Raw genomic sequence first — 21189 nt, forward strand, 5'->3', positions numbered from 1 at the left:
AGCACTCGCCTAAGTTATAAAAATCCTACCGAGTGAAGAGCAACCCTCTCACTCGGGGGCTTAGCTGCAGTCCAAGCACTCGCCTAAGTTATGAAAATCCTACCGAGTGAAGAGCGATCCTCTCACTCGGGGGCTTAGCTGCAGTCCAAGCACTCGCCTAAGTTATAAAAATCCTACCGAGTGAAGAGCAACCCTCTCACTCGGGGGCTTAGCTGCAGTCCAAGCACTCGCCTAAGTTGTGAAAATCCTACCGAGTGAAGAGCGATCCTCTCACTCGGGGGCTTAGCTGCAGTCCAAGCACTCGCCTAAGTTATAAAAATCCTACCGAGTGAAGAGCAACCCTCTCACTCGGGGGCTTAGCTGCAGTCCAAGCACTCGCCTAAGTTGTGAAAATCCTACCGAGTGAAGAGCGATCCTCTCACTCGGGGGCTTAGCTGCAGCCTCGTGCTCGCCTAAGTTATCAAAATCCTACCGAGTGGTAAGCCAGCCTTCCACTCGGAGGCTTAGCTGCAGCGTCGTGCTCGCCTAAGTTATAAAAATCTTACCGAGTGGAGAGCAACCCTCTCACTCGGGGGCTTAGCTGCAGCCCTGCGCTCGCCTAAGTTACAAAAATCCTACCGAGTGAAGAGCGACCCTCTCACTCGGAGGCTTAGCTGCAGCCCAGTGCTCGCCTAAGTGGGTTAAAGAATAAGTCGATTGCGGTACAGGCACCTTGCTTCGAACCTGCAAAAGACATTCCGAGCCGAAGGCAATCATATTCAAGCGCCAAATTCAAGTTTGAATCGATATCTAAAGGAACCGAAAGTGCTCGGGCGTCAAGCCTGTTAAGGTTTGTCGGTTACAATTCCACTCGGCATACCGAGGCAAATTTAAAGTGTCGAGTCAGAAGAAGTTTTTTTACCCCTCCTGTGGAGGGCAGGAAGGTGCAACAAATTCATCAAGGTCAATTCCGTCGGCGATCCGAGTGGCAGCTGCAAGGAAAGTCTCCATAAAGGACCTGAAGTCGTGCTTCTTGGTATTGGCCACCCGAAGGGCCGCTAGCTTCTCCTCTCGTGCATCTTTGCAGTGGACTCGGGCCAGACACAGAGCGACATCTGCACCACACCGAGCCGAGGACTTCTTCCACTCCTGCACTCGACCAGGAATCGTGTTCAAGCGGGCCATCAGCGACTCAAGGTCATTCTGAAGTGTCTCCTCAGGCCAGAGCGTCGAGTCGATGCGAGATGTGGCGGCCTTCAGCCTTGCGAGATAGTCCATGACAGCTGCGACACGAGACTCCAGTCGGAAAACATCCATGGCAACTTCGTCGTTCACCGGAGAATTGACGGGGTCAAGGTTTGGCTCCAGTCGGCTGGTTTCCTCTTCAAAGTTTTGACAAAATTCTGCAAGGGTGATCACTAAGTCAAGGGGATAGTCGAATGGAAGAAGCCACAGTTGGAAATATTTGCCAAACATGGAGGTTTACCTTCAAGTATAAGAAACAGCTTCTTGGCAAGGCCACTCAGGAAGGCCTCCAGTTCAGTTTTCTTCTCAGTCAATTTGCTGACTTGGTCGGTCAAGGCAGCTTTGTCAGTTCTCAGTCGACTGACTTCCTTGTTGGCAATCCCAAGAGCAGTTTTCAGATTGGTATTGTCTTGTTCGAGCTTGGTGAATGAAGCTAACTTCTCGTCAGCAAGCTTGATCTTCTCAGCTAGCTCAAGGTCTTTCTTCTGCTGGGCCTCCCTTACCTTACCTGCAAGTTACAGCGAGATCAGATGCCGAAACAAGCAAGGGGAAAAGCAGTCGTCAGGGTCTCACCAAACATACCTTCGGTCTCCTCCTTTGCCTTTGTCAGCTTCTCCTGAACCAGCTTCAAGCTCAGCTCGACTTGAGTATGTTTTTGTTCCAGCTCTGAGTAGCGAGCCACAAGATCACAGGAGTTCTGCGAAGAACCAATCGACTAAACGTCAAATGTAACTCACTTCCGAGTGAAAAAGGGGAAAACACACGTTTCTAAGACTACAGCCGAATACAAGCATTCGACCGTAGTCTCGGGGACTACACCCAGTGGGTGCACTCAGCGTGCCCCCACTAATCCTGTTGAAGACAAAGTCGACCAGTCGACCTCAAAAAAAAAACAGTGTGCGAGACGCATTCTCTAAGACTGTGATCAACTGCAAGCAGTCGACCACAGTCTCGGGGACTACACCCAGTGGGTGCACTCAGCGTGCCCCCACCGGTTTGCGAAATCCAGTCGACCAGTCGACTGACAGAAAGATTGACATCATAAAGCCTAAGGCCGACTGCCAGCAGTCGACCTTAGCCTTGGGGACTACACCCAGTGGGTGCACTCAGCGTGCCCCCACCGGTTTGCGAAATCCAGTCGACCAGTCGACTGACAGAAAGATTGACATCATAAAGCCTAAGGCCGACTGCCAGCAGTCGACCTTAGCCTTGGGGACTACACCCAGCGGGTGCACTCAGCGTGCCCCCGCTAACACGGAGTTTATTCGACACACCCAGTGGGTGACTAATATAAATTCCGGAAAAGAAAAGTTTTTGGTAGCATATCCAACAGAACAAACAGCGGTCGACTGACCTGGACATTGCTTTGGAGGGCAGAACTGGCGTCATAAGCTGCCTGGCTCGCGTCCCGGATGGTCTTCAGCTGCTCCATCATGAGTCCCGCCTGGCGTATCGCCTCCTTCGCTGCGCCAGCTTGGTCCTCTGGGACGTGGTGCGTCATGAAGAGGGAAGGCTGCTGAGCACTCGTCAGTGGATTCGCGAAGGTCACCGTGTGTCGAGTGGTGTTCTCTTCCTCCACAGTCAGAATTTCAGGCGCCGGCACATCCTAAGGCACCTTACTGGCGGACGCTTTCCGACTCCTCCTGTGCTTCAGCGGCTCTTCATCCTCATCATCATCAGGAAGATCGATAACAGTGTTGGGTGGAGCTGCGGAGAAGGATCAGGATCAGAGATCGCGAGTCAGTCGACTAAGAATGGTATTAAGAACACAGTACCTGGATTCGAAGTTGCTGCATCCTCCATCTCGTGGTCATCGGCCCGGGCCGAGGTCTCAGAAGTAGCAGCACTGCAACTCCAAAGGATCAGTCGACTAACCTCAGCGTCGACCAGAGATAAAGTTCGCACAGAATAAGAAAATATGAGCAACACAATTACCCTGATATGGTGGGGATGGACACCTTCATCTTCGGCAGGAGCTTGGTCGGCTTCGATGAGGCCGCCCTGGGCTGCTTCGGCGCCTTTTCAGTCGGCGCCGGAGAGGTGGTCCGAGGGCGCTTGGTCGACTGAGTGGCGGTCGCAACCCCCTTACCACGTTCGGTCGAAGGGTCGTGGACAAGCTTCGACCGCCTTTCTGAGCGCGGTGGAACGACCTCCTCCTCCTCTTCTTCCTCGTCCTCGATGTCATCTTCATCACCTTCATCATCATCATCGTCGTCATCATCCCCTGCAGCATCCGAGTCCCATTCCTCCTCTTCCTGGCTCTCGCCCCCGCTCGCCTCGCCCCCGCTCGCCTCGCCTTCCTCAGTCGAAGCTTGTGCCCCATTGGGCATCGAGTACAGCTCGGTGAAGGCCTAGCAGATGCCCAAACAAGGATCAGTCGACCAGTCGACAGGGTTAGCAGAAATGAATACGACAAGGACACAATGGAAAGCAGAGCAAGTGTACCTTGTTTGGGTCGCTGTTGTGGTCGAGTGGAGGAATCCTTCTGGCTCCGCGCGGGTTGTCCCTGTTTCCGGTAACGGCTACCATCCATCTTTCCAGAGTGGCATCGTCGACTTCTTCTGGATGGACTCTAGTCTCGTCTTCGGGCCCACAGTACAACCACATGCAGTGGCTCCGGAATTGAAGGGGTTGGATGCGACGCCTGAGGAAGACCTCCAGAAGATCCATGCCCGTCACCCCCTCCCGAACCAACTGCACCACGCGCTCCATCAACATCTTCACATCGGCTTTCTCCTCCGGAATCAGCTTCAGAGGGGAGGGCTTGTTCACTCGGTCCATGGTAAACGGAGGGAGTCCACTCGACTGCCCTGGCGTCGACTGGACCTGACAGTAGAACCAAGTCGACTGCCAGCCTCTGACGGACTCGGGAAAGGACATGGGCGGGAAGGTGCTATTATTCCTCACCTGAATCCCCAGGCCCCCACACATTTGGACGACTCGGGTCTTCTCATCACCTGGGCTCGCCTTCTTCACGGTCTGAGAGCGACACGTGAAGATACGTTTGAACAAACCCCAGTGCGGTCGACAGCCCAAGAAACCCTCACACATGGACACGAATGCAGCAAGATAGGCAATGGAGTTTGGGGTAAAGTGGTGGAGCTGCGCTCCAAAGAAATTCAAGAAGCCACGGAAGAAAATGCTTGGCGGCAAGGAAAACCCACGATCAACATGAGTGGCCAGAAGCACACACTCACCCTCTTCTGGCTGTGGCTGCCACTCCTTCCCCGGCAACCTCGCAGCTCCGTGAGGGATCAAGCCCTCGTTGGCCATGTCGAGGAGGTCCTTCTCCGTGATGGTCGACTGGATCCAGTCTCCTTGGACCCAGCCTTTCGGCAGGCGGGATCTGGACGAGGACCCTCTGCGGCTGGTGGATCTCCCCTTCGCCTTCTCCGATGCCGACGCCTTCTTGGCACGCTCCAGCGCCGCCGTCTTCTCCTTGGCCATGGTCGCCGGTGAGATGCACGAAGGGAAGTGGTGCGGGGGCGAGAGCGAGCACGCTGAGCAGGGAGGAAGGAAGCAGAGGGAGAGAGGGAGAATGCTGAGGCGCAGCACAGAAATCCTCGCCGGGCACATTTATAAGGTCCCTTCCGAGTGGCTGACATGTGGGCCCGGTCGATCTAATCATATCTGGGAGCAGTTATGAGGACTGGATACGTGGCGAAAAAGGCGGCGCGGAGATCGAGGCGTCTATGCCCCGTCCCATCCGAACGCCGCGGTCTGCCCCGCTTCACGCGCGCCCCCAAATTTCGCACCCCGCGGAATCCGCGAGCAACAAATCAGTCTGTCAGACGCGGTGTTTCCGGCGATCCGTCGCTCGGAGATCGTCGAAGCTCGAAAGATCACTCGACGCAAAAATAGAATGGATCGAGTCGACCGAAGACAAATTGCTCCCTGTCAACGAAGAGATTCTTTGATCCAGAACAGCGCACAACTAGAGCGCAAAGGTTAATCGGAAACGACATCAACTCCTTCTTCACTCGAAGCCTCAATCCATTCGGGGGCTAATGATGGGGTTATGTACCTAGGGTAGGGTCATGGACCTGTTCCAAGTAACTTACCCTAGGACATCCCTAGAAGAGGTCGCCTTCCAGTCGACCAACGAGGATTCACTCGACTGGCCTGAAGGACTCGACCACGAAGACTCACTCGACCACCAGGAGGTCAAGAGGCACTCTGCACCGCAACGGCCTGTAATTAAGTAGACTTTATGATAGTAAAGGCACTTTATGTGGGGCGTTACCAGTAACGCCCCAGACTTAACTCACCTTAAACCCTCTCCTACGTGGGCTGGCTGGGGTCCTGGCGCACTCTATATAAGCCACCCCCCTCCACAGGCAGAGGGGTTCGGCACCTTGTAATCCGTACATTCATAATCCACTCGACCGCCTCCGGGCTCCGAGACGTAGGGCTGTTGCTTCTTCCGAGAAGGGCCTGAACTCGTACATCCTTTGTGCTTACAACCTCTCCATAGCTAGGACCTTGCCTCTCCATACCTACCCCCCACTCTACTGTCAGGCTTAGAACCACGACAGGCGGCCAAGCTGCGTGAAGTCGAGATCTCCACTGGTACGTCTGTTAATAAATCGACTTCAATTATGCATTTTACCAATGATGAGATTTTTCACAATGCAAACCAACTAGGAGTATCACTTGGTAATAATGATATAGAGATCTCTAGGTCTGTTAATGACATTCTTGATTTGGAAGATAAACGAGTGTTAGAAATGATTTGTCACATAGCTGCCGTTAAGCCTATGAATGAGTCGGATATTGATGCGCTTGGGGTTAGGGCTCTTGATGGTTTGTGTGCCGATCTTGACCCCGCGTTACCGGAGACGGAGGAGGAGGAGGGTATGCTTATCCTGAGACATCTAACCATGTAGATGAGTCTTTGATGATTGCGGCAGAGCCCGAGTGTGGTGACCGATCTGATGATCGCATTAAGCCTAAACGGACTTGGAAACGGAAGGTTTATCCAATGTCGGCTGTGCGTAGAAGTGCTAGGATCCGTACCTCTAAAAAATTTCATGATGAAATATGAGAGGCATTTTCTGGAATAGCAGAGGTCTTAAAGACTTGGCAAAAAGAAGGTTTCTAGCGGATGCTTCTCTTGAACATCATTGGGATTTTATTGCTTTGTCTGAGACTGGAAGAGGCAACTTCACTCCACAGTTTCTTAGCACTTTATCTAGGGGGTAGATTTCGACTGGCATTGCCTCCCCCCTCGAGGAAGATCCGGTGGGGTTTTACTTGGGGTTAAGTGTGAAACTTTGGAAGTTCGGTGCGTAGTTTTGGGAGAGTTTGCGGTAAAGTTTCGGGTCAGAACTAAGGCCGACGGATTTGATTGGGCTTTGGTGGCGGTTTATGGAGCCGCGCAACCAGAACTCAAGCCAGATTTCTTGGCCGATCTGGTCTGTGTCTGCGGTAATGAGCAGCTCCCTATCTTAGTGGGGGTGATTTCAACATTATTCGAAGAAGGGAGGAAAAGAATAATGAGAATTTTGACGGCAGATGGTCATTTATGTCCAATACTATCATTGAAAGCTTGGATCTCAGAGAGATAGAGCTCTCGGGTAGGAAATTCACTTGGGCTAACTCGTTACCGGTACTGACTTTTGAGAAGCTTGACCATGTTTTAGCTAGTGTCGAATGGGAACAGAAGTTTCCCCTGGTAACAGTGCAGGCGTTGACACGAGGTATCTCGGATCACACGCCGCTACTAGTTGACTCAGGGGCTCAAACTCATGTGGGTAACAAGAGTATTTTCTCGTTTGAACTTGCATGGTTTGAAAGAGAAGGTTTCCTCGAGTTGTTAGCTAGAGAGTGGGCTAAAGACTCAGGAGGAAGGTCACCCATTGAGCGTTGGCAATGCAAGATTCGTCAACTTTGAAGGTTCCTTCGTGGATGGGCTAAGCATACGCATGGGATATATAAGGCGGAGAAGGAGCGACTCCTTCTACTTATTCAGACCCTTGAAGTAAAAGCTGAAACTTCTATCTTAGGTACCAGTGAGCTGGAAACTAAGATGGAGGCTGAGTTGCGGCTGAAAGAGCTTCTCCGCGAGGAGGAATTGAAGTGGGCGTTGCGAGCTAAGGTTCGCAAAATCGTCCAAGGCGAGGATAACACTCAATTCTTTCATATGATTGCTAATGGGAAGCATCGTAAGAAGAGAATTTTTCAATTAGAACAAGACGAAGGAACGATAGTTGGTCAAGAAAACCTGAAAGTTTACATTACCAACTATTATAAGCAATTGTTTGGACCTCCGGAAGAGAATTTTGTGTCTTTAGATGAGTCAAGGGTTGAGGATGTTCCTCAACTTGAGACTGGCAAGAATGGGATTTTGACTGCTCCCTTTACGAAGAAAGAGGTGTTTGAGGCCATCGCACAAATGGAAAATAATAAGGCTCCAGGACCGGATGGGTTTCCGGTGGAGTTTTATAAAAAGTGTTGGCACTTCATTAAGGGAGACCTGATGCCGATGTTTCATGAGTTTTTTAATAGACAGCTTCATTTGTTTAAGCTGAATTTTGGAGCGATAACTCTTCTTCCTAAGAAGACAGAGGCTGTTTGCATTGAGCAGTTCAGGCCTATATGTCTGCTTAATGTTAGTTTCAAAATCTTCACCAAGGTTGGGACGAACAGACTTACGCAGATTGCGCATTCAGTTGTGCAACCGTTCCAGACTGCTTTCATGCTAGATAGAAATATCCTTGAAGGGGTTGTCGTCTTGCATGAAACGCTCCATGAGATTCACTCAAAAAAAACTAGATGGCATTGTTTTTAAAGTGGATTTTGAAAAAGCATACGATAAAGTTAAATGGCCTTTCCTTCAATAGGCTTTGCGTATGAAAGAATTTGACACGGCCTGGAGAAACGAGATTGAATCCTTTACGCAAAAAGGAAGTGTAGGGATTAAAGTGAATGACGATATATGTCATTATTTCCAGACACACAAAGGGTTAAGGCAAGGAGATCCCATGTCACCGATCCTATTCAACATAGTGGTTGATATGGTGACTATTTTAATAGGACAGGCTAAGGATGCGGGGCAGGTAGGTGGCCTTGTTCCACATCTAGTTGATGGCGGTATATCCATCCTTTAGTATGCTGATGATACTATCATCTTTATGGAGCACGACTTGGCGAAAGCGAGAAACATGAAGCTTGTGTTATGCTTATTTGAACAATTGTCCGGGCTCAAAATTAACTTCCACAAGAGCGAATTGTTCTGTTTTGGAAGAGCTAATGATGACTAGGAGGCGTATAAACAATTGTTCGGATGTGAATTGGGCACGTTACCGTTCACGTATTTAGGTATACCCATTCATCATCGTAAGCTGACTAACAAAGAGTGGAAATGCATCGAGGATCGTTTTGAGAAGAAACTGAGCTGTTGGAAAGGGAAGCTCATGTCATATGGAGGGAGATTAATTTTGATTAATTCGGTCCTCACCAGTATGCCTATGTTTCTCCTATCCTTTTTCGAGGTCCCGGTGGGTGTCAGGAAGAGGCTAGATTTCTATCGATCTCGATTCTTTTGGCAGAGTGATGAGCTTAAACGAAAGTATAGGGTTGCTAAATGGGATATAATCTGTAGGTCGAAGGACCAAGGGGGTTTAGGTATTGAAAATCTGGAAGTCAAAAACAGATGTCTCCTTAGCAAGTGGTTGTTTAAACTTTCGTCTGAGACGGAGGCTACTTGGGCTCAGATTTTGCAAGATAAGTATCTTCAGTCTAAAACCTTGGCCCAGGTGACAGCGAGGCCGACTGACTCGCCATTTTGGAAAGGCTTGATGAGAGTCAAGCCACTCTTTTTCAACAGGACAAGGTTCTTAGTCGGAAATGGAGCTAATACGAGGTTCTGGGAGGATACGTGGCTTGTGGAGACTCCCCTTGCACTTCAATATCCTACTCTGTACAACATTGTTCAACGTAGAGAAGCTTACGTTGCAACCGTTCTACAATCCACTCCCCCAATTATTAGTTTTCGGAGGACGCTAGTTGGAAATCGTTGGGAGGCCTGGCTTCATCTTGTAAGACATTTGATGGATGTGCAGCTGTCTCAGCAGCCAGATCAGTTGTATTGGAAACTAACTAAGAACGGCGTGTTCTCGGTCAAATCCATGTACGTGGACGTCATAAACTCTAGCGTCATTCCTTCCTCGAAGCACGTTTGGAAAGTAAAGGTACCTTTGCGAATCAAAGTGTTTATGTGGTTCGTGCATAAACAAGTTATTTTGACTAAGGATAATCTGGCAAAACACAATTGGGTGGGTTCTGCTAGATGTAGTTTCTATGACCATAACGAAACTATCAAACACCTCTTTCTTGATTGTCCGCTGGCTAAGATTCTATGGCGGTCGATTCATATTGCTTTTAATATTAATCCGCCTACTTTCATCAACATGTTATTTGGAACGTGGCTTGATGGGGTTGACTCCGATACAGCGAGGCACATTCGTGTTGGCGTTTGTGCTTTATTATGGGCAGTCTGGAACTGCAGAAAATGATTTGGTTTTTAACAGATCAACAAACATTCACTTTTTGCAGGTTATCTTCAGGGCCACAGCGTTGATCCGTATGTGGTCGCTAGTCACTCCGACGGAGGCCAGGGAGCGTTTGGTTACCGCATCTACCCGATGGAAGATGGTAGCTCAGAATATTTTCAACCGGTTTGGATGGCGGTCATGTAATATGATAGGCATGTAGTGCTCCTATTTTTATTTGCCAGCCGGTTGTGGCTTTCTGTTTAGCTCTTATGAGCGTTTGTTTATTTCATACTTCAAGACTTGGAGACTTGTTGCTGAATATTTTTATTAATAATATGAGCCGTATGCATCTTTCTGATGCAGAGGCTGGGGTAAAACCCCTTTTCGAAAAAAATGAGCTGCAACGACACAATGTAGATGGGTGACACAGCTTTTGGGACGGACACAACTTCCCGGAGATGCTCTACGGTCGAGCGCACCGAGAGCATACCGGTGAGGCCAAATTTCTACACTTGAATTTTTTTAAGATGCCTCTCCGGTTCCGTTAGCTCAGAATGAAACCATCGACACTTGAAATTGTACAAGAGCTTCTGAATTTTAATGATAAGTGGCTTGTTGTCTCGTGAGAAATCTGAAGAAAAATATATTGTGTGGAAGGATGGCAATATTGTTTGCTGCTTCTCTGCAATTTTCTGTAAAAAAACTGCTGCTTATCTCTGCTAAATTATGTACTAGCAGAGAATCACATATTGTTTATCTCTGCTATTTCTTTTAAATTTCTGTGTTGCGTGGGAGTGAGAAGTATACAAGGTGAAAGAAAAACTGTAGCTTAACTCTGCTAATTTCTGTACTAGTACAAGAGAGTCACATATTCTCTTCTAAGTAGATTCACTCTCTGCAAAAACTGAAGCTTATTCTGCAAAAACTTCAGCTTATCTCTACTAATTTTTTCATTCATTCTCTGTGGAAAAAAAACTTCAGCTTATCTCTACTAATTTTTTCATTCATTCTCTGTGAAAAAAAAAACTGCAGCTTATCTCTGCAATAGACTGTTAGCATATCTCTGCACGAGGCTATAAGTTGGATCCCTCCGATCAGTATTGTCAAGGTCAACTTATATACGTACTCCCTCCGATCCTAACTATGTATATAAGTTGTTCGTACAATTTGTTAACGCTACTTTGTACTCCCTTCGTACGAATTTTAAAAATTAATATAAAATTGAGTCATCTATTTTGAAACGGAGGCAGTATTGTCTAGTGGCTGAACGGTCAAGTCTGGAGCATTTCCTTTGTTTTGCTGTGATGGATGGATACTCAAGCGTAACCGTGGAGACCTCTTTTGCTTTGAGTCACTGTTGTGCGTTGGATGTTGTTGGACGGCTGATACATGGCCGCATGTTGCAGCGTGACTTGCCACCTGATCTCTGTCCACGAGCTGGTGACTATAGGACTGCGAGCATTTATCCAGTTACACCGATGATCTAGAATTTGAAAAAGGTTAAAGTTGTGTAAATTTTTATAAGCATAAGTAACTAAAATTATTGATAGATTTCGAAAGATAAGTTTGTAACATTTAAGATTTAACAAATGTTCACGCGTTTCAAAACACAAGAATATGTTTATACATGTACAAAACATGTTTGTGTAGTTCAAAAACAATGTTTTCTTAACACTGTTAAAAATAATGTTAAATGTGTAAAAGTAATGTCCACATGCATAAGAAAAATGTACCAAAAATGTAAAACATATATTTGAAAAAGAAAAATCTACCAAAAATGTAAAATATGTATGGAAACAGTAGACATCAAAACATATATTTGAGAACATGTTAATCATGTACATGAAAAATGTGTAATGTATTAATTTTTTTTCTGATGTATAATAAAAATGCACAATGTGTATGAAAAAGTAAAACATCAATTTTTTTGAAAAACTATGTTAATCATGTATATAAAAAATATTAAATCTGCATAAGAAAAATATCTTAGATGTATACCAAATATTTACAATGTGTACAAAAACAATAGACAACAAAGAATATTAATCATGTGTTAAAAATGTTTTGATGTATAAGGAAAATATATAATGTGTAGGATTCTTTTTGAAAAAGAACCAATGAAAACCAGTGCAAAGAACGAAAACAGTGAAACATAAAAAAGGAGCTTTAGCGTAAAGTTTTCTACGTAACTTACGGAAAAGGCCGAGCTGGTCAGATTTGGTTGGGAGGGAAAATAGGCCTAGACCCACCCACTGAAAATCAAAGGGGGATGATTGGTTGTGGAAAGGAAATAATGTTGCTCCGTTGTGGAGATCAAACATATTACGTTATGCATGATTCACTGAATGACCTCACACTTCATGTTTCCAATGGGGAATGCTTCAGGGTTGACCATGGCAGCGTTGGGGAGTTTCCTCATTACATTAGGCATTTGTCTGTGTCTGCTGAACGACTGGGAGATCTTGTGAACTATGATGGTCTCCGGAGATTGCGTACATTTATGATTCTGAATGATTCTTGGTTCTGCTCCAAAGTCTGCTTAAGTCATGAGATACTCAATAAACTCAAGAGTGTGCGGTACTTGATGTAAGCGGATGCTGCTTTGGAAGGTTTCCTGAAGCTGTCAATGATCTGATGCACCTGCGTTATCTAGCCATTCGATGCACTTATTACCCACTGCCTACAAAAATCTCCAGACTCAATCATCTACAGTCCTTGTTTGTGTTGTATCATTCATGTTACTCTGCGAGGATATCTTGCTCAAACAAGTGGAAACAGCTGAAATTTTTAAGGAGGGAAGTCAACACTACTGGAGGTCATTTCAGTCTTCCTGAAAGCATTCGCAGGCTCATTAACTTGGTGCATGTTGATGTAGAGAAGGCTTACACTCTCATGTTATCAGGTGTGTATCAGCTTCCTTGTATCGAGGGTTCTGGAGAATTCCTTGTCGATAAGAAGGAGCAAAGTTTGGTACAACTGAGGGATCTGAACAAAATTAGGGGAGAGCTTTCTGTTAGGTTTCTGGAGAATGTAAAAAACAGGGAGGAGGCTGCAAAGTCTCATCTAGACTTGAAGGAGCACATCTCTAAGTTGGAGCTAGAATGGGGATCATTCGATGGTGCTCATGATATGGACAAGGGCTTTGAGGTGCTTGATGTATTAAAGCCGCACCGCAATCTTGATGACCTAACTATCAGTGGGTACCCAGGTGTCAAGTCTCCTTCTTGGCTGGAGTCTGATTGGCTGAGAAGATTGAAATTGATCTGTCTACGAGATTGTAATAGATGGGAGGTCCTTCCACCTTTAGGGGATCTCCCCTTACTCAGTACTCTTGAAGTGCGGCGAATGGAAGAACTAAAAGCACTCAGCCAGGAGTTCTTTGGTCATGCTGGATTCCCTTCTCTGGAAATATTGCTTCTGGAACGCCTACCTAAATTGGAGTGGTGTCTTGTGGACAATGATAAAGTGTTACAGAATCTCAGACATATCTCTGTTGCTGGCTGTCCACGGCTCAGATCATATCCTACCCATCCTCGTACACTCAGACATATAGCTGTACTTGACAAGGAAAATATCAGTTTTAAGCTTCAGATTGACAGTTTTGAACTATCAAGGTCATTTTGTCGCCTGGTATCAAGCTCCTTCCATGTCTTGCGCTCTCATCACCTAGAGTCTATAGAAGATATGGAGATCTATGTTAACTGTTTGGTACACATGCCCATGATAGTCTTTCACAATATGAAATCACTCAAAAAGTTAAAAATATTTGGCATTGATGAGCAGAATACTTGCTCAGTGATTACCACACTGTTGGGTGAGAACGGATGTCCTGTGCTTCCTTTGTCACTTAAATGCCTTGCATTAGAAAAGTGCTACCTGCAACCATCCTCTTTCTCCAAGTTATTGAATAATCTTTCATCTCTTGAAACAATATGTCTATCAAAATGTGGCTCTGTTGAGATACCGAGTCTACCGGTAAGTCTGCACCTATTGAGGATGCTGAAACTGTTGGACATTTATATTTGTGATTGGATATCATCTTTTGAGGGGTCAGAAGCACTGTTGTCCCTTGAAGAGATGAAGATAACCCGTTGTTATGATCTGGAATATGTACCGTACTTAGATGACATGCCATGTCTTCAGAAACTACATTTGTCCGGGTGCCCTCAAGTTACGCGATTGTCTAAAGCAGGCTACCAGACAACACTGAAAGAGCTGGTTATAATGTATTGTGATGGATTATCTTCTCTGCGACAGCTGTGTGACCTGGTTTCACTTGTGAAGCTGACGATTACCAATTGTTCTGATTTATTGTGGCTTCCTGATATGGATGGCTTTTATTCTCTCCGGGTTCTCTCCATTGATCAGTGCCCCCAGCTGAGGTCACTGCCACGGAGTGGTCTTCCTGTATCACTTGAAACATTTTTCCTGTCTAAATGCCATCAAGCACTGGAGGAGCAGTTTCAACGGAAGGAAGGTCCAGATTGGAATAAGTTTGCGGCCCTTCCAGGATGCAAGTGGGAAGCTAGTAGGTGGTAAATATTAGGAGGTTGCCCTTTTTGCTATCTTGAATCTGCGTTCGGGTATGTTTTCTTTGGGTAATGCCTTACTTTTGCATAAGCAAACTTAAAGATTCTTAGATGGTACCACAGCTGTGCGTGTGTACTTCTGTCTGTCATGGATGTCTGCACAGAAAGTTTTGCTTATTGAACTTGCTAGGATAAAGCTGTGAGCTAAGTGCAATCATGTAAACCATTTTGGTTTGATGGTCCAATCAACTTGACATTACAGTCAAGCTAAATTGCACTTTAGGGAATGCAAATTTTCTGAGTAATAAATGTATATTGTACTCAAGTTACATTTTTTGAACGGATTTACTGAAGTTAAATAGAATGATGCACGGCATGTTTTTTGTTTGTATCTTATTTAATTAGTGAATGCTAATATATTGAATGGTTATGCTTACTATCTAGTGGCACATTTTGCTGTTAGGCGTTAGCAGTAGATTGCTTCTTTTTTGGTATTTCATGGTGAAACAAGAAAATAATCAGATCGGTGTGTGTTAGTTGAATACCTTTACAAACAAGAGTTTGAACTCTGAAACTCATCACTGGTTGCAAAAGAAAACCTAGCCCGATTGTAGAGAAAGAAGAAACCAACTTAATACCTCGATGCCATAAGCCTGTAATGCTCTTTTGGTTCTCGTTTCTTTACCCCTTGGTGTTACTTCTCACACCGGAAGATACAAAACTTTTGTTTCGGCTCTGTTAGCAGAGGATGCAGATATCGTGAGATAGTGGAACCTGACACAAGGGGTCATATTAAAATACTCCCTCTGTAAACAAATGTAAGACGTTTTAGGTCATAACGTCTTACATTTGTTTGCAGAGGGAGTAAAACTTAATATTTGTAGCTTGTTGAACATGTATCTCCTGTAAAATCTAAAAAACTAAGTAGAGAACAATTCATATGAGCTTTTGAAGTTTGATATGCTTTATTCTCGCAAAAAAGCAGATGGAAACTTGATCCTATACTATGTTCATAACTTTATTATGCAACACATGTGTAGCCTTTAGTACCGATCGCTGATGGAATGAGGGGTGCTGTGTATGCAGGCCTATTACACCGGAAACAGCTGGGCTTCTGCTAGGTGAACAATCCTTCTATAGGTGCTACTGAACAAGAACAAGATCAGCATGGAATGGGCAACCCAAAAAGGATGGGCACAATCCATGATGCAAATTCTCTGTTCAGTTGTTGGCAAGACGGAAGTTGCAGGCCACATGTTCTGGTATTTGGAAGAACATCCATATGACGTGCAGACAGAGCTGGAGGTTCACTGCCACAGGTTCAGAAGGGAATTTCAGATTCGACAGCAGGCATAAGGTGATCCGGAGTGTTAGCGTCCGTGGACGCTCACTCTACCCATGTCGTACTGCTTGCTTCACAGCCAAAGCTGTTTTCCTTTTCTTCCGTGAGGCAACAAGTCAGAAAATGAAAGCTTGCTGGCTCCAACACTGGACAGTATTGCACCCCGGTTCTGTCAGATGAGTGCTATCAACTTGTCATTATATGCACGTATATCTATCTCTTTGACGAGATTTTGGAATTTACTAGAGGGCTGGAGCTTGGGTTTTCATGGAAGTTGATAGAGCAACATCTAGTTCAGTCTCCACAAACGGACTCCAGGTCCTCTAAAAAGAAATGGAGTACAATTAATTCTTAGGTCCTTAGATTAAGGAACTTCGACCTCATCATCCTAGTACATACTGTTGTGCTATTTTATTTACAGTTTCCATCTGCAGTTCGCCTGGCTGATTCTGCAGGTGCAGGTGATTTCGTTGATTCGAATGTAACCATAGCCGCCATTGCCCCCCAGCCTTACGCCGCTGCTGAACCTGAATTCATTTAGCCCGTCATGGTGATCACTGAACACTGATCCACCGGCCAGTGGCACTACTGGAATTTACTAGAGTCCTCATGTGATGAATGTTACCAACTTGTCATCATCCATCTAGTTTCCATCAGCAATTCATCTGGCTGATTCTGCAGGCGATCTCACTGAATCCGAATGTAACTACAGTTGGCGAATGATACCTGTGTCATTGGGTTATGGTACCTGTATCTAGGGAAGTTGTTCTTTCTCTTCGTCTGGGTACTGCTGGTGCGACCTTGCGAGTGCTAATCTAAATAACTAAATAAGCTTTGGTTGATTTGGGTTGTTATTATATGAAGTATTTGTTTGTCTTGTAATGACATGGTCTTTACAGATTGGCTGTGTTCGTCCGCTCTGTAGATGATTGGTTGTTCGAACATGTTTTTTAGTTAGTGGTGTGACCCCCATCGCTTATCTTCGATTGAAGTCCAATGCCACTGATTGTTTGTCACTTTCAATCAAAACTAGGGTGTGATGCATCTTTTCTTTTTCAGAAAATGAAGAAGAAAAAGCCTCCGTCACAGTACAATTGCAAGGCTCAGTAAACTAAAGATGTGTTTATAGTGTCCAATTGGAAAACCCTACAGTGCCAAGAAGCTCAAACTTGTTGCTGATGTCAACGCTTGTCTCGCTGCTCTTCCGGTCGGTAGAACCCATCTCTCAAATCGACCAAATTATAATGAACCGTTTATTCCTTTAAAACATGTGACATTGTCACCATTTCCAAACTAATGGACCTAGAAGGCCAAATGGTTACTCTCCAAACCAAACTTCACTTAACATATCAGTTTTCCTCTAATATCTCAAGTTCTCAACTCGTATATATGATAATTGTTTTCGTTTGGTAACACTACATGAACATAATATGTCGTCAAACATGTCATCTGTATCGATCCATGCCTAGATATGTCAATTTATAGACACAAGTACTAGTAGCATGTTATTCACGCTCTCATTATGCAAATGGCAGTGCATGGACATTGCATGAATACAATTAGTTTAACCCATGGCAAGCAATCAACATTTGCACATGGCAACTTACTATATGACATGGTAACTATAAAGTACTCCCTCCGTCCGAAAATACTTGTCATCAAAATAGATAAAAAGGGACGTATCTTAGAACTAAAATACGTCTAGATACATCTTCTTTTATTCATTTTGATGACAAGTATTTCCGGACGGAGGGAGTAGTACTTATTTAAAACTTACTGTTGTACATGCCAACTATTAGGTTGACTCTATATGACATGACAACTCTTTATAGCCGAGTGTTGGTTGTATTATTAACCATGCTCTAATGGGGTGTATCATATAATGCATAGTATCATAAGTTAGTATCTTAGCTTGTTTTATTAATTATCATGCATGACACAAAGTAATACCCCCACATCCTCTCTTTCCTTATTTAATTGTGCGTCACATCATAAAAAAATATTCTAGTTGACATGCATGATACCGCTTATGATACCCCACTACGACCAGCCTAAGGTGGACTCATCAACAACATTTCTAGCTTTGTGGACAGTCTCATGCGGGCCTGGTGTAACATATCACAAATAAAATTAATATATCATTTCCACATGACTACTTGGACCAAATCTTATCTCTGGATTGATGCTGGATACTGGCTCAAATATAGGTCTGACAAATGAGCTTCACGTTTTTATTATGCTCATGAATATTACATGCTTAAAGTGGGTTTAACCGGCACCGCCGAGGATAGAGAAAATGTTAAGAGACAACAGAAGGAACAATTTCATTGAGACAGAGTCTTGCATTAATCAATTAATTAATGGAGAGTTTTACGGGATAATAAACCTGAAGATCTATCAATCTATCATGTGGTTCATAGAGGCCCCAAGATGCAATGTGGCCAATGGATTATTGTATCTACCTGATGATTAAATTGTCGAACATAATAGGTTGATTGGTTTATAATTATAATGCAACACCATGGACGTACTCCTCTTTCAGGTACATTGTTGGCTAGCATTAAGCCGTGATTTTTGTGGTGTTAACGTCTGCCGGGGACGACAGGGAGGAGCGCCGCTAGCCTAGGGACGAAGAGGAGGAGCGTGGTCGTGGCCAGAGATGACAGGAAAGAGACGAAACAGTGAAGAAAAAAGTTCACCAGATCCCATGAAATTTAGCGTTCGGAGGTCAGCGGGGCTATGGGATGTCAGTCGACATGCGGGTGGTCTCCGAAGGCAAGGAATGCGTTCAGGGAGGCGTTGGCGTGCAAGCGGATGAGCAATAGAGATAGGTGGCCATGTGAGAGAGAGTGAATCTTTTGCTGAGACTTCCTTTTGCTCTCTCAAACTTGAGATGCGGCCAACGCTCCCCCCCCCCCCCCCCCCCCCTTCCCTTGATGAGTTGCATGTTTTGAGAGTGCGGCTAAGTGCAAGTTAACTGCTCAAAAAGGAATCAAATAAAATCTTTTTAGGAGATAAACCCTTTTAAGAGTTGGGCTCCATTTGTATCTAGAAACCTAGCTTAATGTTAGCCTCACCGTGGAAGTTTTGATTATCTGCCTGGAAACACCACATGAAGAAACTAGGGATCTGGGCGGTGTTGCAATCCACTATGGATGGTTGAACAAATGTAATCACATCACAACATTTAATATGCTATGTATTTGCTTGACGAGGGTTTTAGCCTCGTTGCCTGATATCAATTTTTTAATAAAGAAAGATGGGTGCACCCTAAAAAAAAAGATGGGTGCATCGCAATGAGGCAAAGGCCGAGAGTTTCAACCTTATTTTTAGTAAACACATTATTACTCCCTGGCAGTCTAATTAACATAAACGAGAAACAACTAGTGTGCCATGCATGACTGAAATCAAATGGGATCCGGTGCTTGCTTCTTTGATCAAAATTCGTACATGATTGTCGGGTGTGACTGCAATTTCGGTTCCACGTTCATGATTGTCGTGTAAAGTCACATGATCACTAGTTTTATAGACAGATTTATTGGTTCCACGACTATGATTATCTTGTAGTGCACAAGGAATATAAATATAAAATTTGGTAAAAGTGGAAGAAAACAGTGTCATATACTCATTAGGCACGTAGAGGGCCAAGCTACTTGGGCGAACATCACTGTATGTGCCTCGTCACTAAGAATCATTTGCGTCAACATCGTCGGATGGTCAATTATCTGGTCTAGATTGATAATAGGACTTGAAAGCGCGTCAAAAATTTAATGCCCCTACATTCATGGCGAACGTAAGTGGCTCCGTGATGCCTTTGCCATGCTCGATGATATGCTCAGTGTTGGTGATCTTCGTCAATTGGAGACTTAGTCGGACGCCTCGGCATCGAAGAAGTCGCCGAAGGTCTCAGAGTCGATGTACACGTTTAGGTCGGAGAAGATGACTATTCCCGTCTTGACCATCGCCCATTCTGATTGGTTTCTCAGGTCGGTGGCAGGAAGTTCTCCTACTGCATTGTGTCATACTGTACTTCACCAACAACGACGACTTCAATACCTATGGCACGAGCCACCTGGTTGTGGACTCGTCGGCCGACCATCGGACTGATGGAGGCGCATCCATGACAATACTAACCAGACAAATGAGTCACATGTTCAAGGTTGTATGAGTGGACTTCTTAACAACATTTCTAGTACCATGGAGGTCATGTGTGGAAGGGGTGTAACATATCAGTTGTCCTCTAATATCTTAATTCATACTTGATGACACAACATAGAACATGTCATTTCTATATAACTACATCGATGAAGCTTATATCTGGACTGAGGCTGGATACCAGCTCAATTTATAGGCCCAACAAGCGAGCTATTCATGCTTTAGCTATGCAAAGGATCATGCAAGCAGGTAGGTTGTATCCGTGAGATTGATTGGTTCGGATGAGCTACTGCCCTGCCGCCTACGGACTTGGCTCTTGGGACGCTTCAGTTGAGCACCCGCGTGACTGCGAGAGAGCAATTACACCGAGGATCCAAACGCGACCTCGCTGCTCTGAGCCTAGCTCGCACGCACTCATGAACTGCACTGTGCATCACCAGGGACGTCATGCACGATTGTACTATTGCTCTGCCAGCCGTAGTGACCGCTGAGGCGCTGACCAGTGATGAGACAGGGACACACTACATGCGGACCGAGATCCAGTGCCTTGTTGTGGTCAAGTCACCGCGCGGCTTGCCCCCTACCATCCAGCGTCCAAACCGATCCTACGGCCAGCAGCAACTCACAGCCAAACGACCCACTAGTAGACAGAACAGCGAGAATGGGCAGGGGAAACACAGGCGCTTCATGCAGAGAACAGAGAGACTGGTACAGTTAACACGCAGTTCAGTTTAGCAAACATCAAGCGGAAAAGAAAACCTGAGCCAATTTTAATACATGGACATTCAGTTAAGAGGTTCAGGAAAACAACAACAGAAAGTTGAACAAAGTACATAGTCTTTTGTGGGCGTGAATAAACTAATTTTTGAAGCACTTAACATAGAAATTTGTTCTTACATAATCATTCATCATTCAAGTACATAGTGTTGGCCCTTTTACTTGTACACTTAGGGCATCTCCAACGGCAACCTGCAAATTTCCTCCCGCATTCGTTCGTAGATAGGGGGACCAGTCCGCGGACATGGATGTGTGAGGCCGCCTCCAACAGTAGCCACATACATTTTAACAATAGTTTGAACTAATTGGAAGAAATTCGATCAAACCAGACGGATTTCATTGAAGTTTGGACATAATTTACATAAAAGGTCGATATTTTGACCGTTTAACATAAAAGGCCTCCTGATGCGCCGTGCGGAGTGCCGGGGGGGGGGGGGGGGGCACTGCCGACGCGGCCTTCGGAGCCCTGGAGGCGGCCTTGCCGTGACCGGCGTTGGCGTCGACCACTCCTCGCCGTCAAGGCGGCGACGATGCCTGGCGGTCGAGTGCCCATGCAGTGGCGAGATCTGGGTCGTTGCGGACCCAGTCCGTCGCATATGCTAGAGTTGATCTTAAGAGACTTCATTAGAACTACAAAGTATCCCAAATATAATAAAAAATGCATCGA

The 21189-nt window shown here is 45.4% G+C and overlaps 1 pseudogene; it reads left to right on the plus strand.

The window, feature by feature from the left end:
• Positions 1–12048: 12048 nt before the first annotated feature.
• On the plus strand, positions 12049–14258 carry LOC123158145 (putative disease resistance protein RGA1; annotated as a pseudogene).
• The last annotated feature ends 6931 nt before the right edge of the window (positions 14259–21189 follow it).

This window comes from Triticum aestivum, chromosome 7B, assembly GCF_018294505.1.
Source record: "Triticum aestivum cultivar Chinese Spring chromosome 7B, IWGSC CS RefSeq v2.1, whole genome shotgun sequence".
Taxonomy (NCBI): Eukaryota; Viridiplantae; Streptophyta; class Magnoliopsida; order Poales; family Poaceae; genus Triticum; species Triticum aestivum.